The following is an 18,899-nucleotide window of genomic DNA, read 5'->3' on the forward strand; positions in this document are numbered from 1 at the left end:
TGGCAATGTAACAATCATTCCACACTATCTAACCTACATTCCTAAGTGTTTATAGACCTAGACCTGATTTGAAAAGGAGATTACCAAAATGATCCTAGTAAAAAACAGATGCTTAACAGTCTTGAAATGAATGGTAGGGTATGCGGCAGGATATTTTTGCCACTGTCAGATGTTGCTTATCAACCCCCCACCTAGCTAAGCACGCAGTTAGATTAGGAAAGAGCTTACAAAACTACTTTCTTCCCAGGAGACAGTTTGTTGACACATCAGTTGCAGAAGAAAGTTTTCTGAAATCACTCAGACCATCTTCTTTTTAATAGCCCATACTTAATTAACACTCTTCCTCCCTCTGTTTCAAACCAATATAAGACAGCTGTCAAGAGCTGATTTAACTTGCCCTAAGTAATATTTCATTAGAAACTAAAAGCTTTTATATCACTTTTGCATCCTGCAGATACAGGAGGGAAAAAAAACACTGCCTAAGAGCAATTCATTTTCATATGCCTACCTCCCTATCAACTGACACACCTCAAAGGAGGCGCTGTAATCATTCAGACTTAAGGGGACAGGTTCCACTTCTTTTTCTAAGTATACTTTAAAAATTTCATTACTGGAATATAATTGCTCTACAGTGTTGTGCTAGTTTCTGCTGTACAACAAAGTCAATCAGCTATGTGTACACATATATCCTCTCCCACTTGAGTTTCCCTCCCACCCACCCGCCCCCATCTTTCCCCTCTGGGACATCACAGAACACCAAGTTGAGCTCTGTGAGCTATGTACAGCTTCCCACTAGCAATCTATTTTACACATGGTAGTTTATATATGCCAATACCTATGCCATACCACCCTGAATGTGCACAATCTTATCTAAGTATACTTTGATAGTGTGTTCTCTGATTATAAAATGCTGCTGCTAAGTCGCTTCAGTCGTGTCCGACTCTGTGTGACCCCATAGACGGCAGCCCACCAGGCTCTCCCGTCCCTGGGATTCTCTAGGCAAGAATACTGGAGTAGGTTGCAATTTCCTAAAGGTATACAATTCCTTATCTGGAATTTTAAAAAAAGATTAAATGAATCATCATATGTGAAATCAATCAGTTACAGTCCTAACAAGTCCATGATAAGTAATTAGTTGAGTTTGAATAAATGTGAGTTCTCATGATTCTATTAATTTACTCAACAAATACTTTTGTGTGCTTACTTATTATTATTCTAGGATTCATCTCATTTGACCCTGTTGTGTAAAACACACTTGGGGAAATACAGGTTCTGCTCTGTTATTTAATGACCTGACCATTCTTTAAGTTCCTCACTTCCAAGGTGGAGATTTTTAATGCCTACTTCAAAGAGTAGTTGTAAAAATTAAATGATGTAATGCATTAAAGTACTGAGAGCGGTGCACATAATCAGTGATCAACCATCTTGAGAGTGTTGGTGGTGAGTAGTCAGATTTCCCACCCCAGTGCCTTACACAGAGTTGAAGCCGTTCATCATCAATTTACTTCCCTTTTGTTTTTCTCATCAGCTCATAATCAAAGGTACATTACTTACCTGACCAGTCACTGCATGAGTGCAGGACCCACTAGAAAATCTGAACGACAAGATGAGAATTAATCAGCTAAACAAATTTCCACCCACCACTCCTTCACCATAGACAAAACATAACAAACAATAAACCTTCATGTTTCTTACTGAAAGCAATCCATTCCTTAATAATGCAAATATGAAAAATAATGAAATATAAAAAGACAATGATGGAATGTGCCTCAACTGCCAGAAAACCCCAAACAGAAACATATCTAAAGAAATAAAGCAATTATTTTTAAAAATAGCTACTCTTCCCACTAAACAAGAAAGGAATTTTAAAAGCCTATACTTCCAGTAAAGTGCTTTTCTCTCCAAGGGAGCTGTGAGATTTATAATTATATAATCATGATTTTTTTTAAGATACAATCAATTAATTCTAAGTTAATAATGTTCAAACCCATTAATTTTAAAATGATGAATTTTATAGTGTTGTGTCTCATTCATAATAGCTACATATTTGCCAACTATTATTTTATACTCTAACACTGTAGTCATTGATATTTAAAGAGCCATGACTATATCATCAAATAAAGCATATATTTGCTCAATTATCTAGTAAGCTTGAGAGCACAATGACATTCAATCTTAAATCATTAAAGCAAAAAAAAAATAAAGTGATTCTAGCTTTCAAATGTCTTTAAGCTTGGGGTTAGGTATCTTCATGGGAAATAACAGAGCCCCAATTTGTTTATGGAAATATTGCCCCTGAAAAGATCAAGGGTGAATCCCTGAGAAATCACTTGCTCAGCTAGTCTAATAAATTGTTTTCAACCTTTTACTTTTTTGTTCTGATCCACAATGGTTCCGGTTCATAGGACAAAAAGGCACTAACGAGGACTGTCTCTATAGCTTTAACAGAGGAGAGACAGATGACTGAATGGGCAGGAGAGGCATAATAAGCATTAGCCAGAGTCCTGTGTAAGCTGTTATAGTATCAAGAAATCTTAGGAGAGAAAGAGGTGCAGTTTTTCACCGACACAATCTTTGGTTTTGGAAATCTGGTCTGGAAATCTCTGGTTTGCCTTAATAGAGGTGGTCTCACTTGCTCTCCTGACATTTTGGCATTTGGATTTGCTCATACAACAGGAGTATGATTGCCAGTGTGTGAAAAATGCATTCTGAATAATTGCAGGGTGTGAAAGCAGCTTCAGTATTTCGAGACTGCTAACAACCTAAGGTGGAAGTACTCAATTCTTTCATCTAAGAGATCGATATGCAAGATGCTGCCATGTAGTTGTCATCTTTGATAAAATAGTGGCTGAATAATAACATTTTTATTTTATGAATTTGACTTCTATATTAAAACTTCTTCCCAATGTTACAGAAGAATTTGAAGCATGTTGTGAATTCAATCATTCAGGAAGAGTTTGAGTGATTATTAATATCTGATAGATAAATAAGGGAGTTTAGATATAGAAAAGTTACACAACCAAAAGCACAATATATTCTAAAATTCTTCCTAATGTGAATTTAGAATATTCCGTCCTAACTTCTTTTACTTGAGAGCATTAGATTTATTCATAGCATCCAAACTCTAATTCAGATTAGGTGTAAGGGGGTAAACCACTTTCAATACTATCCTTCACTTCTAGTAAGTGGGGAATACTATTTCTACTACTGCCCTAGTCATTCAGATGGTAAAGAATCTGCCAGCAGTGCAGGAGACTCAGGTTCAATCCCTGGGTCGGGAAGATGCCCTGAAGAATGGAACAGCAAACCACTCCAGTATTCTTGCCTGGAAAATTTCATGGACAGAGGAGCCTAGAGGCCTACAGTCCATGGGGTCTCAAAGAGTTGGACACAACTGAGTGACTAACACTTTCACTTCTAGTAATGTCCTTTAATCTACAATAATTATAGAAGGCAGGACAAAAAGAAAAATGCGCTGAAAGGTCCAGTCAGCTTTGGAAGCCATCGACTGTACAAGCAACATCAGTGTGAGTGAAGGCTGGCAGGTTCATAGGCGGAAGCCACACGATAGGGGCAGGCTCAAGGCAAGCAGAGTTCAGGATGGAGTCAGAAGATCTTAGCACCGTTGAGTCATTGAGAACAGTCCAGTACCCTGAAGAGCATCAGGAGAAGATGAAACATGATCCTCAAAGCTAAAATCATTTCTGTTAAGTGGAAAAGACCTACTTTTTTGTGGAATAGAAAAAAATAATCTTTACTCTCCTAGAGTTTTCTAAACAGGCCTAAAGAAGAAGCTTACATCTCTTACCACTTGGGGCTTTGTGGCTTATCCTTGTTCTTAGAAGTTCTGGTGTACTGTTTAGGGAAAGGAGGTCATCTTCCTCTTCACTCTAAGGTTGATATTCTAAAAATGTTTCTCGTCTTCACCCTAAGGTTGATATTTTAGGAATATTTCTCCTCAGTCCATGGGCAGAGCTAGTTCATGGTCAAAATCTTAATTGTTTTACCTAAACAAGCTTGGTAGAATGCCACAAAAGAGCAGACCTTTCTATAGTATAATAAGAGGTTAAATGTCACCAGGCAACTGCTAGGAAATTTCATTCCATACTACTAATTAATCAATCTCCTCCCCTTTTTTGAGCTACCAAAATCAAAAGTAATTACCTCAAACACTCTCTACTGAAAAACAAGGAGCTTCATTATGTTCAATTCAAAAAGGTACTATAACAAAGGAAATAATATATGAAACAGCAAAGATAGGCAATCGTTTATAGTTGTGTCATGGAATTGCAAAGGGGAAAACTGGCATTTTCCCTTCCTACCACTCCGTCTCATAGTCAAGGTCTAGCTTCTGAGCTTTAGGATGGAGTCAAGACAGGTGTTGCTTTATTGACATCTAAAAGCCTGACTCTAGAAACTTCCATAATTTATTTGTTTGGATCAGTGTTTTAATTTTTATGGGATATAAAAAATTTATTTATACGTAAAAATTTATTTTACCTTCAGCTCCCTGGGCCAAATTTTTACTATTCACTCCAAGCATGTATTACTGTTTTTCTTGATGTTACCAAGTAATAGAATTGTGAAGTCAGCTACTGGTTGGATCACAGGCAGTAGGGATTGGCTGCTGTCACCATGTGCAACATTAGCTGATGTCAGGGACCAACCAATGTAGATAACCAAAATGACCAAAAGTAGAATGGCTTAGTATGAGCAAAAAATCCTTTTTGCTGCAACATTTACATTGAGAACCAGACCATTTATTTTCTGGTGGATATATCTCACTAGCTACTTAGAATCAGCAGGTGAGAAGCTGTTTCTGTAGATCTATGTATGGGCTAATTGTTTGCTATGCTATGCTAAGTCACTTCAGTAGTGTCCGACTCTGTGCGACCCCATAGACGGCAGCCCACCAGGCTCCCCCATCCCTGGGATTCTCCAGGCAAGAGACTGGAGTGGGCTGCCATTTCCTTCTCCAATGCATGAAAGTGAAAAGTGAAAGTGAAGTCGCTCAGTCGTGTCCGACTCTTAGCAACCACGTGGATTGCAGCCTAACAGGTTCCTCCGTCCATGGGATTTTCCAAGCAAGAGTACTGGAGTGGGGTGCCATTGCCTTCTCCAGGGCTAATTGTTTAGAGATCATGTAAAGCTGTGATTACCAAATCTGAATGATTATCAGAATTCAAGTTGCTCAATCAGCTGTAGTATGAATTACCAATGTTTCACATGACATGTCCCTTTGATAATTTGATCACCATATAATTAATCTGGATAGATATAAAATGCATAGAAAATATTTATATATATTTCAAATGTTATATGGAGAAGGCAATGGCAACCCACTCCAGTACTCTTGCCTAGAAAATCCCACGGACAGAGGAGCCTGGTGGGCTGCAGTCCATGGGGTCGAGAAGAGTTGGACATGACTGAGCGAATTCCCTTTCACTTTTCACTTTCATGCATTGGAGAAGGAAATGGCAACCCACTCCAATGTTCTTGCCTGGAGAATCCCACAGATGGTGGAGCCTGGTGGGCTGCCGTCTATGGGGTTGCACAGAGTCAGACACGACAGAAGTGACTTAGCATACATATATATCAAACAACCAAGTTAAAAAATAGAAATGGGTAAAGGACCTGAATAAACATTTTTCCAGAGGAATACAAATGGGTGACAGGTGTATGAAAACTTATTGGAATATGCTAAAATTTGATTTCACTTATGCACACACAAAATAGTTACTATGTTAGAAGATATGTTAATTAGATTGACTGTAACTGTAGTAATCATTTCACTCTGTGTATGTATATCAGATTGTCATGTTGTAAGATCCAAAATACACACAACTTTTATTTTAAAAAATTTAGAAAGGGCTCTCACTAGAAGCAATCACTTTACTTTTAGTTCTCTTCTTCCTCATTTCACTATCTTAAGATCATAGTCTCTTGTTCTGAATATTGTATATGTCCTTTGACACAAAACATATAAGTTCCTAGCCCCAACTACTATCAAGCTCTTTTGTTGTGCAAGGTCCTTACTTGACCTTCTTATAATTAAAAATAATCAGTTTATAACTCATATTTCTGACCCATTATTCCTAATTTTGCTTGCCTGGGATTTAGATCCCTACTGTCATAGGCTACCTCTTGATAATTTGCTTGAATTTTTCAATCAGGCTCCTAGCTTTGCTTTTACTTTGAAGGAAATTCAAGATGTACTTACTAGATGAAGGAATGGAAAAAGGAAGTTTATCAAACAACACCTTCCTGTTATCTGTTTCCACCAGGTTTCCATGCACTTATGGCAAAACTCAAACTATGAGTGGGGATTTTAAATAGACTGGGAGAATATGAGCTTAGATTTTGCTATGTTTCAGCTGAACCTTGGAATTTGAAGATAATAAGAGGTCAACAAATTCTTAAGATAGCCTATAGCTTTTACATCTTCCTAATAGCATAATATCTAGCCTATCAATCAGATGATATGAGCAAATGAGTGTTACTTAATTCTCCTTTGTCATAATTTTCTAAAAGGTAATAGAAATTGAGAGTTATTTTTTAAAAATCTTGCTGAAAAGAACTCAAGTATTCTTTAAAGTCTTTGTGCTTAAAAAGGAAGAAAATCTCATTAGGGTTTAGGTAAGAAGCTAAAGAACACTTGAAGAGAAATTAGAACAAAGTATTTTTTCTTCCTCTTTAAACAAAATAATTGTTAAGCATACAGACACACACACACAGATACACAAACTCACTTTTCTTTCATAATAAGATAAACCTGGAGATTCTTCCACATGACCAATCTTCCACTTAATACCCACACTCTAGGCCCATCCTTTTCCAGTGGTTTCCACATACCATAGAACTTTCATACCGCTATAGACCATTAGCCAGAATCCTCATAAGTAGAGCTCTGACACTGGTTAGAACTCTCTGGGTTTATAAAAGTGGTGTGTGGAAGCTTTTGAAATGGTGTGTGCCAGTATGGTATGTGCATGCTCAGTCATTCTGACTGTTTTTGCAACCTATGGACTGCAGCCCGCCAGGCTCGTGTGTCCACGGGATTTTCCAGGCAAGAATACTGAAATGGGTTGCCATTTCCTCTTCCAGGGGATCTTCCCAACCTAGGGATCGAATCTGCATCTCCTTTGTCTCCTGCATTGAAGTTGGGTATATCTGTATTTATATCCTAGAACCCAGAGCCATCAGATGGATCCAGTTTAACTGTTATTATTTTCTATCATCATCACCTGCTTCCTCACCCATGTTCCTATTTGCTCCCTCAATGTACTTTTTGCTTTTTATTAAGCTTCTGCTCCTTGTACATGGACTATTTTTGGCTTTCCTTCATCCAACTCTTTTCTTTCTTGACTGCACATTAAGTGAAAACAAAATAAATGCAAATAGTAAGTTATCATGTTACCTCATTTAACAAAATAGTAGAAGGCAACAAAAGATATCCACTGGCACAGAGATGATTTTATAAATTTTTCTCAAACATGAAGTTCTGGGAATTGTATCTGGATTAAAGTCCAGAAGCATTGTCTACACCTTAGATAAAAGCTACTTATTCCTTTAAATAAATGAGTTTTGGGGATGTTGTACAGGAACATGCTTTTACTTTTGAAATCAAATATTTCCTTCTCCAAAACACCTTCTTCTTAACGTCTTAGTTTCATTTTCAAAGAAGAACATCCTTCTCCCAGCTGCCCAGGACTAAAATTATAGACTCAGATTTGACTGCTACTCCCTTGCCCTTTAATATGTTGTCAAGTCTACTCAGGTCTACCTATATACTTTTCTGTATTTCCTTATCCCTGTTTGTACTACCCTTTTTCAGATCCCCAAGATCCACAGAATAATTAAAAATCTAACTGATGTGTAGTGATCTTGTTCTTCCAGTCTTGCCTTTCCAGTCTTATTTAGGGAGCAAATTTCTTTCATCTGAGCTTTGGCTTTTGCTTCTGCCTGAATACCCACCTTTGTCTTTTCCATTTGTCTAGCCCTCATTCATCCCTTGGATGTATACAAATGCCTCTATGCTGGAAAGCCTTCTTTAATTTCCACAAATGAAATGACAGTCATCACTCCCTCCTCTGAATTCCTACATACTTAACTCAGTTCTCTATCATTCTCTGTTTCTCATTCTCTATCCCCTCTTCACCTATTATCTGTTTGTTTGTTTGTTTGTTTGTTTTTCTAGTAGATTGTAACATCCTTGAAGGCAGAAACAATGATCAATTTGACTTCAAGTTTTTCATCATCTTCTGGAACATAGATATTCAGTACATTTAGGTAAAAAGTACATAACATTTTAGTGCTAACACTTTAATGGATAAAATGATTACTGATTCTAAGTAAAGATAAATCCACATGGGCAGGGAATTAATAACATTCAGATAATGGAATTTTACCCTAGTTTATGTTATTTCCCCTTACCTAGTCACCTTTGTCACAAATGCCCTGGTTTTACTCTTAATGGGTCAGAAAGATGTAAAATCCCTCTTTTGAAAAGGGATGTTAAAAGGGGTTGGGAGTGGCATGAGATTCAAATAGGGTAAAATGACTAGCAAAAAGGCTTATTTCTTGTTTCAAATGTCTAGTCAATATGATAGCCTCATTAATGCGTTAACCTGAAACTTCTTTTTCAAGTGCAAAGTTATTCACTGTAGACCTTTAAAATCATCATTCGAGTAGTCTGTTCACACACCTGGTTCATACCTGATACAACTTTCTTACTCCCTCAGAAATGACCCACCAACCTAGTAGTGAATTAATAAACCAACAGTTTCTTATAACAGATTTCTGCATTCATTTGCAAATTCACTGAAAACTGAAAAATCAATTACAGAAAAAGTATTTAAACCAAAATTGAGAGGAAAGGGAAGAATATAAGACAGTACACTTTTGATTAAATATAACATAAAAGCAGGAGAGATTTTTAAAAAATAAACTCTCCTCACTTGGCAAGAGCTGTTCCTCTGGTAGCATTGCATTCTCAACCAGAGAACTGCCAGTGGCTATTTGAAGAAGAAAAACAGGAAAAGGAGTTTTTAACAAGAAAAAAATAATATTTGTCAAAGACAGTTTATTAAAGAATATCATTTCCAGATAACTCCCTGGTACAGAGTAATAAAAATGAATTTAAAAATTAAATAGAAGCCTTGCAGACAAACATAGGACTTTTCTATGAAGCCAGACTATCCAGAACCAGAGTTCACCTTCAGTCAAGGATATGAGCTAGAGGAAAATAAAAACCATTGAGAGAACGTCAAAGCCCAGGGGTAAACACTGAAAGTTTAACTGGAAGTTTGTTTACTGTATTAATGAATCAGTAATAATCTCTGAGTCTTGCTTATATGCATACACCTCTGTGTTGGCAATCTGCACCAGAACTTTCAAGTGAGAGAAAACAATAAACTTTGAAAACATTTTTACTTTCTTGGAACCCAAACAGTAACAAAGAGACAAGAATGACAAAAAGAGACTATAAAGTCTAGCAGGAACCCCAATGCTGTTTTGCAAAAAGCATAATGGTTTTCTTGCAAAAGAGAGAAACAAGAAAGTGCATAGTAATAGGTTAACATCTGCTGCAAGAACTGAGAGAACGTAAGGTCAAATAAACCTAACCCATGTAGATGGACAAGACTGTGCCCCAAGCCTCCTGTTCATATGTTGAAGCCCTAAACCCCACCATGACTGTATTTGGAGATAAGTTCTGTGATGAAGTGATAAAGAGTAAATGAGTGGGCCCTTGTGCAATAGGATTGGTGGCCTTATAAAAAGATATTCTCCCTCTCTCTCTCTCTCCTGATTCCCCCTCACTCTCTCCCTCCCTCCCTTCCTCTTTCTCCCCCACTATGTGAGGATACCAGGAGAAGGTGGCCATCTACAAGTCAGAAAGAGAGCTCTCACTAAATTGGCTGGCACCCTGATCTTGGACACCCTACCTCCAGAACAATGAGAAATCCATTTCCATTGTTTATTCCATAGAGTCAACTGTACTTTGCTATGGCATTCTGACCTGACCAATGCATCTGGATAAGTTGTTAACTAGCTTCTAGCCTTAAGAAGGGAGAAATGAGAGATTCTTCTATCCATTTTTCAATAGATAAACCTTTGTAAAACCTATATACTAGTCACCCTGCTAGGTGCTAGGGTTTCAATGATAGACCAAAAATCTAGGTACTCTATCTTTGGAAGTCCAGAGCCTATTTGGAGAAAAAGATATTATTTTAAAAATCACAAAAAGATGTACTTACCAATGATGATATATCCTTTGAAGAAAACCTGAGAGGAGCTATGGGCAGGGGAAGCAACGGGTCCTAATCCAGTCTGAGTGGCCAGAGAAGGGTTCTCTAAAGAAGTGACATTTGAGCCAAGGGGAAAACAATATGAGTTGATGTGGATGAAGAAACAAGGAAAGACAAGGGTTGGCTGGAGCAAAGTGAGGCCTGGCTAAGCTGAGGAAATGGCCCATACTAAGGATCCTCGAGGGGGCAAGCGATATACTTGAGGCAATTCTGTCATTACTCATCTTCTTGGATTTTATAACGGGGTATTGTGAATCAATACTTACAAGCCTTAAAAATAGCTTTACAAATAGCTGAGAAAAGAAAAAGACAGGAAAGGCAAAGGAGAAAAGGAGAGATATATCCAGGAGAGATATATCCATTTGAATGCAGAGTTCCAAAGAATAGCAAGGAGAGATAAGAAAGCTTTCCTCAGTGACCAGTGCAAAGAAATAGAGGTAAACAATAGAATGGAAAAGTCTAGAGATCTCTTCAACATAATTGGAGATATCAAGGGAACATTTCATGCAAAGATGGGCACAATAAAGGACAGAATTGGTATGGTCCTAATGGAAGCAGAAGATATTAAGAAGAGGTGGCAAGAATACACAGAAGAACTATACAAAAATCTTGATGACCCAGATAAACACGATGGTGTGATCATTCACCTAGAGCCAGACATTGTGGAATGCAAAGTCAAGTGGGCCTTAGGAAGCATTACTATGAACAAAGTTACTGGAGGTGATGGAACTCCAGTTGAGCTATTTCAAATCCTAAAAGATGATGCTGTGAAAGTGCTGCACTCAATATGCCAGCAAATTTGGAAAACTCAGCAGTGGCCACAGGACTGGAAAAGATCAGCTTTCATTCAAATCCCAAAGAAAGGCAATGGCAAAGAATGCTCAAACTAATGCACATTTGTACTCATCTCACATGCTAGCAAAGTAATGCTCAAATTTATCTAAGCCAGGCTTCAACAGTACGTGAACCATGAACTTCCAGATATTCAAGCTGGATTTAGAAAAGGCAGAGGAACCATACATCAGATTGCCAACATCCACTGGATCATCAAAAAGCAAGAGAGTTCCACAAAAACATCTACTTCTGCTTTATTAACTATGCCAAAGCCTTTGACTGTGTGGATCACAGCAAACTGTGGAAAATTCTGAAAGAGATAGGAATACCAGACCACCTTAACTGCGTTCTGAGAAATCTATATGCAAGTCAAGAAGCAACAGTTAGAACTGAACATGGAACAATAAACTGGTTCCAAAACGGGAAAGGAGTACATCAAGGCTATATATTGTCATCCTGTTTATTTAACTTCTATGCAGAGTACATCATGAGAGATTCTGAGCTTGATGAAGCACAAGCTGGAATCAAGATTACTGGGAGAAAAATCAATAACCTCAGATACGCGGCTGACACAACTCTTATGGCAGAAAGCAAAGAAGAACTAAAGAGTCTCTTGATGAAAGTGAAAGAGGAGAGTGAAAAGGCTGGCTTAAATCTCAACATTCAGCAAATTAGAATCACGGCATCTAGCCCCATCACTTCATGGCAAATAGATGGGGAAACAATGGAAACAGTGATACACTTTATTATTTGGGGGTCCAAAATCACTGCAGATGCTGACTGCTGACATGAAATTAAAAGACACTTGCTCCTTGGAAGAAAAGCTATGACCAAACTAGACAGTGTATTAAAAAGCAGAGATATTACTTTGCCAACAAAGGTCCATTTAGTCAAAGCTATGGTTTTTCCAGTAGTCATGTATGGATGTGAGAGCTGGACTATAAAGAAAGCTGAGCACTGAAGAATTGATACTTGTGAACTGTGATGTTGGAGAAGACTTTTGAGAGTCCCTTGGACTGCAAGGAGATTCAACCAGTCCATCCTAAAGCAAATCAGTCCTGAATATTCATTGAAAGGACTGATGCTTGAAGCTGAAACTCTAATACTTTAGGCATCTGATGTGAAGAGCTGACTCATTTGAAAAGACTCTGATGCTGGGAAAGATTGAAGGCAGAAGGAGAAGGGGACAACAGAGGATGAGATGGTTGGATGGCATCATTGACTCAATGGACATGAGTTTGAGTAAACTCCAAGAGTTGCGATGGACAGGGAAGCCTGGCGTGCTGCCATCCACTCAGTAGCAAAGAGTTGCACATGACTGAGTGACTGAACTGAACTGAAATGTGAATCAAAGCATGTGAAATAGCTTCTGATAAAGTAAAAGTACTTCCTGTTTCAGGAAAAACAAAGTTCCTTCTCTTCATGGGGAGGGAAATAAAAATGATCTTAAATTCATCAGTGATATCCTGTGGACTGAAGGACAGTGTGACCTATGAGACAGTCAGTAGCAACCAAAAAGGAGCCAAGAAGAGACAAAAGCAAAACGGATCCATCAAGTTTCATTGCTCTATCTGAGCTTCTTAACCAAAGTTGCCTGTGTTGTTGCCATGGAAACAGATCTTAGAAGGAGAAATCAATGAGTAAAAAATAAGAGTGAGAACAATAATAATAAACTTGACTTGCCCCGTTGTCTGACCTGTCTAGAACATGACTCAGTATTGCTGACGGAAGTGAGAGAAGAAATGAAGGGTCCTACCCAGAGAGGAATCTGCTTGGCCCGATGCTAGTAGGCCAGGCTACACAATTCAGTGTAACTACCAGGTTAATAAATGAATCCTTGGAGCATTTTCCTCTCAGGGGCCAGTTGGCTGTGATTACCTGGAGTGGGGTGAAATCATGCAATGGTTTCTGTGGTGGATGAGGGAGATTTCACAAGGAAGAGGTGTCTGAGAAAACAAAGATTCAAATCTAGTACAGTTTTACACAGACAGATATGTCATCTTAGAGATCTTTCTATTCTGCCAAATAAAGATGAGAAATGTAGCTCCAAACCATCATTCATTTATCTTGAGGTTTTATTTGTCTATTCAAGTGCAGATATATCAGTTAGGGATAACACTGAAATTTGGATCAGTCCTTTAAACCTTATGTGAGATAGTTTCTTAGGTACTTTGCTAAGATTTTGATGGGAGTAGGATAATTTACAAGGCACATGGCTAATGTGGTTTTCAGGCATAAAGTAAAAGTAGGCTGAGGAGGTACAGATTGCCTTCATGCACTCAGTAATTTTGAGTACAGACAGGCCTGATTCTATCCCCCAGTATCCTCAGCTTCATCTTCTCCCAATCCTGACCGTCCTGATGTATTCTTTAAAATCATTTGCAAATAAGTTTCTGTAGTGGATACTTTGTTCATAGACCTACTTTAGAACATTAATTTACTTTTTTTTCGAGATCAGAACTATAGTTCCTTTTTTTTTTAAAGTCAAAACAGTCCTTATTGGAGTCTCTAGTGCCTCTGAATCTGAAGCATCCAAAGAAACAAGTGGTCTGGGGACACATGAAGTTTCCACCATTTTATTTGTAGTTTATTTATTAAGAGCAAAAAACAGCAAGTAAAATAGGGCCCTGTCTGAAAATGGACACCCAAGAATGCCAAGAGACTGAGAGCATGCTCAATAATGCAGAGTAGCAGCCGTGCTCAGCAAATCCATTCCATGGCCCACTTGTTTCTGTCTGCAGTTAACAGATTGAAAAAAATGAATGTTGTCTCAACCCAGTGACCAAAAGATATTCACAAAGGCCCCTGGATTAGCATCAGTGTATTTAGTACTTGAAAAAAAGACCACTAAGCTAAAGAAAATCAGCAAATGGAATGACATGGCAAACATGGATAGAAAGTGAGAATTTAATATATTTTAGGCCTGATTTCTTATTAACACTAAAATAATTCACTTCTTGTGAAAAGCCCTTGGCAGCCTACTAATAAGGATTAAGGAGAATCACCTGATCATTTCTATTAGATCAGCCCAGATGCCACTGCATTTGATACAGCTCTGATTCCCCTTGCCCTCCCTTCTCTCAGGCAGGAAAAAAATGTGTAAATTAAAATCAAGCAGGCAACTAAGATTTTCTTGCCATATGGGTTGCTGAGCTTCTCCTATTATCCACTTAGAATATTATGAGGTTCATCCGTTAAAAGTGATATTTCATTAAGGCCTAGCTGATTCTTATCATGCTAGCTCTATCTGTGCCCTTTAGAAAAATCACTCTGAGCCTCTGACCTTCAGGTTTTTACCTGAAAAATCTAGATAATGTCTAGATGTCCGTGAGCTCTCTAATTATGTAAAGGAAACATATTTCAATCATAATAAAATACTGTGGTAAGTGGCAGGTAACATTTACAGAGTTATTAGTGGATGTACTGCAAAAACCTTGTGAGAGGGTCATCTTGTTGTTCAGAGGTTCAGTTGTGTCCAACTCTTTGCTACCCCAAGGACTGCAGCACACCAGACTTCCCTGCTGCTGCTGCTGCTGCTAAGTCGCTTCAGTCGTGTCCGACTCTGTGTGACCCCAGAGACGGCAGCCCACCAGGCTCCCCCATCCCTGGGATTCTCCAGGCAAGAACACTGAAGTGGGTTGCCATTTCCTTCTCCAATGCATGAAAGTGAAAAGTGAAAGTGAAGTCGCTCAGTCATGTCCAACTCTTAGCGACCCCATGGACTGCAGCCCACCAAGCTCCTCTGTCCATGGGATTTTCCAGGCAAGAGTACTGGAAAATCCAGACTTCCTGTCCTTCCCTATCTCCTAGAGTTTACTCAAACTCATGTCCATTGAGTCAGTGATGCCATACAACCATCTCATCCTCTGCCACCCTCTGCTCCTTTTGCCTTGTCATCCTTATTTGACAGATGAGGACAGTGAGGGTCAGAGATATCAAGTTACTTATCCACAGTTGCACAGCTGGTCAGAAGAAGAATCAGGACACAATTTACTTTTATCTATTTCCACAGTCTACATTCCTAAAGAATAGGGAGCTGCTGAATGGAATTAGAGCTACACTATAAAGCCTAAATTTGGATTTAGGCATGCAGAGATGGTTAAAGGAACAGTTTCTAGTATTTCATCAACTTAATATGATTTAAAGTCAATTGGCTTTGGAAATAAGAATTCAATTCTGCATTCATGTTTCAGTTTTACAGTAATGCTTTCCAGGAAAGGTAAAAGACAAAAGAAAGAAAAATGTATTTCTTCTGCTTTCACAAACCAACAACTAAGGTGGGAGATAGGAAACTAATGTACCAGGCATTAGATGAAGCATGGAAGTTTCTACAAAAGATAATATTCAGACAGCTAATTTCTAGAGTTTAAACTTTAGATTAAACATCATCCACTCACTTGCATTTGGGTCATGGAAAAGGAGGAGATGGTAGATAGTGTTAAGAGTTTAGTTTGTGGTTACTCAAGCTTTTTCTATGTGTTGTTATGATTCTTACTATCAGAATTTACTCTGGGCCAAACTTCTAATTTTTTTAAAAAATATTTACCAGCATAGTGTCTCAAATGTTTTATTTATATTGGCTTAGTTTTGTTGTTGTTGTTGTTTAAACAGCAGTAAGCATTTACCTGTACTAACCCTAAAGAAGACAGTATTGGAAATTAATTTCTAAGAATCACATATTGAATCACTCTATGAATACCATTAACATTTGTGGTAATCTTTTTTTTTCCTTCTCTTTGACTTCTCTGATTCTGAAAATGCAAAGGGCAGGGGGGTGGAAAGAGCGAGGTATCAAGTGTGGACACATCCTTTATTTCTTCTCCAGAAAAGGATTTCTAGGAGACAAAAGGATTTACCCAATAGAAATAGAATTATAGTTCATATGCCACCTTTTCCCTTCAAAGAGCGGAATAGGGCTTGATGGCTAGTGAGCAACAATAAAACAATGAAATTCCCTTTATATTTCCTTTTAAAATAAATTAATTTGGACAACAAAAGGAGATTTCATAGTAACCAATTTAAGAGAAGACACATAAATCTTATTCTATAACTGTGAATGTTCCAGTTCTGACTAAGACAAAATAAACATGTGCCACCCTGTCCTTCCCAGTGAATGCAACTATCTGTGGACTCTAAAATGCAAACAAGGAAGGAACTTTGAGGAAGGAATTGAGAATACAAAGTACGGATAATCTGGCAGTGAATCTGTATTTCTCTTTTCCTCCTATATTTCTCAGCCTATGTCCAAAGGCAGTACACATCTCAGAACTATGCAGGGTGAAGACAGAAGGACCTCCAGGAAGCTAATCCCTTCTCCCTCTGGTCTATGGAGATGGAAAATCTATAAAGAGTAAAGGAAATCCTCTGTTATTTTTTTCCTTTTCTCTTCATCTCTTATTATGGGACATACATAGCAGTGTAGGGACACTAAATCTCTGGTGTTCTAGCCTAAGGATCAAGAAGGAAGAAGAAACCTTGGACCTGGAATATGTTCTAAAAGGAGCAAAGGAGAGGAGGGATCATGTAAAATTGTGTATGTACTCACGCGCTCACTTGTGGGCCCATGTATGCGTGGATCTGACCTTAAACAAGTATACTGAAGCCTTTGAGAAAAACCTACAGTGGAGATTACAATCTAGGTCTAAGAGTGGCCCCCAGGCTGCAGACATTTGGGGAAAGACACAAATAGCACTGTAAGGGCTTTGAAAACAACTAACATTAAAACCAAAGTCCACAAAATGAAGTTTGAAACTTATGGTGAAAATCTATTAATAACTGGGATAACTACTTACTGTAAAAATAAAAATTATATTTTCCACAGGCTTTAAACAAGATCTGCATCTTATAGCATAATATTGAAAATATTTAGTATACAATCAAAAAGTAATCAAGGTACAAAGAACTAGTGAAGTCTGACAAACTCTCAAGAGAAAAGACAATTGATAGAAGCCAGCCCCAAATCTGCCATGATGTTAGACTTAAGAGATGAAGACTTTAAAATATCTCTCCTAATCTTTCTATGAAAACTAAGGGCAAACACTTCTGAAACAATTGGAAAGATAGAAAGTCTCTAGAGAGATAAGAGATATATTTTTTAAATAATCATTTTAGAACTGGAAGCTACATAAGTGAAAAACAATAAATAAAATAAAAATATTCACTGGATGAGTTCAAGGATAAAACTTATGAGTCAGTAATCTTGAGGACAGATCAATAAAAATAATCTTATCAACAGAGGGAAAAAGTTGAAAAACAAAAGATGAATAGCACCTCCAGTACCTGTCGGAGAATATAACAAAGTTCACAATTTGGTGTCCTATAGGTGCCAGAAAGGCAGGAAAAAAGAGTGTGGTGTAAAAAAAAATATTGAAGAAATAACAGTGGAAATCATCCTGAATTGGGAAAAGGTATAAATTTAGAAATTTGAGAATCTCAGCAAAATCTAACCAGAAACTACTCATAGAACTACAGACCCAGATATACTGTAATCAAACTGAAAACCAAAGCTAAATAAAACCTTGGAAACAGGCAAAAAATGACATAGTGTATACATATAGGTGAGGGCTTCCAGGTGGTGCTAGTGATAAAGAACCCGGCTGCCAGTACAGGAGGTATAAGAGACCTGGGTTCGATCCCTGGGTTTGGAAGATCCCCTAGAGGAGGGCATGGCAACCTACTCCAGTATTCTCGCCTAGAGAATCCCATGGACAGAGGAGCCTGGCGGGCTATAGTCCATGGGGTCACAAAGAGCAGGACAGGACTGAAGCTACTTAGCACGCATGCACACATATATAGGAGAACAAGTATTTGAATTATTACTGATTTATCAGAGGCAACTATAGAGACCAGAAGGTAATGGAACATTTATAAAGAGCTACAATAAAAGAATGAGCAACATAAAATAATATATTTAGTTTAAACATTCTTTAGAATTGAAGACAAAATGAAAGCATCCTTATCTTCAGATGAAGGAAAACTAAGAAAAGTTTTTCACCAGCATATCTAATAAGAAAGAAATGCCAAAGCAAGTTCTTCCTAAAAAGGAAATGATACCAAAAGAAAACTGTTATAAAGTAGGATATGCAGGAAAAACAACAGAAATGTTAAATATCTGGGTGGATATAATAGACTATCCACCTCTGTCTTAAATTCTTCAAAACAGACACATCAACAGAAAACGAAAACTGTGTCATTGTGTGTCAGAATGTGTGTGAATTACATATGTGTAATTCATTACAACTAGAGCTTAAAAGAGTAAAGAGACTTACCTGGTTTCGAGTTACCTACACAGTGGAGTGGGTTGCCATTTCCTGCTGCAGGGGATCTTCCCAACCCAGGAATCAAACCCAGGCCTCCCGCATTGCAGGCAGACTCTTTACCATTTACATTTCATTCCACTAGTGGTGGTAGATTATTAATTCAAATTAAATTCTGAAATGTTTAATACGTATAGTAATCTATAGAGCTGTTGCCCTTAAAATAACACAAAGATAATGCCCCCCAAAATCCCTACAAATCAACACTGCACCAAACAATGTTACTTTTATGGCATAGTACTGTAATTTAAAAGTAAATAAGCACACACACATGCAAAGACCTTTGTGCTCCACAGGAATTTTAGGCTGAGGAAAAGTTCTATATCTTGAATATAATGGTAGTTATATGGGTAATTATTCAAAACTCATTGAACTGTACTCTCAAATGGATGCATTTTATTATATACTAATTATACTTCAATAAATTGATTTTACAAATAAA

This window comes from Bos indicus, chromosome 11 (assembly GCF_029378745.1).
Source record: "Bos indicus isolate NIAB-ARS_2022 breed Sahiwal x Tharparkar chromosome 11, NIAB-ARS_B.indTharparkar_mat_pri_1.0, whole genome shotgun sequence".
In the NCBI taxonomy this organism is placed as follows: Eukaryota; Metazoa; Chordata; class Mammalia; order Artiodactyla; family Bovidae; genus Bos; species Bos indicus.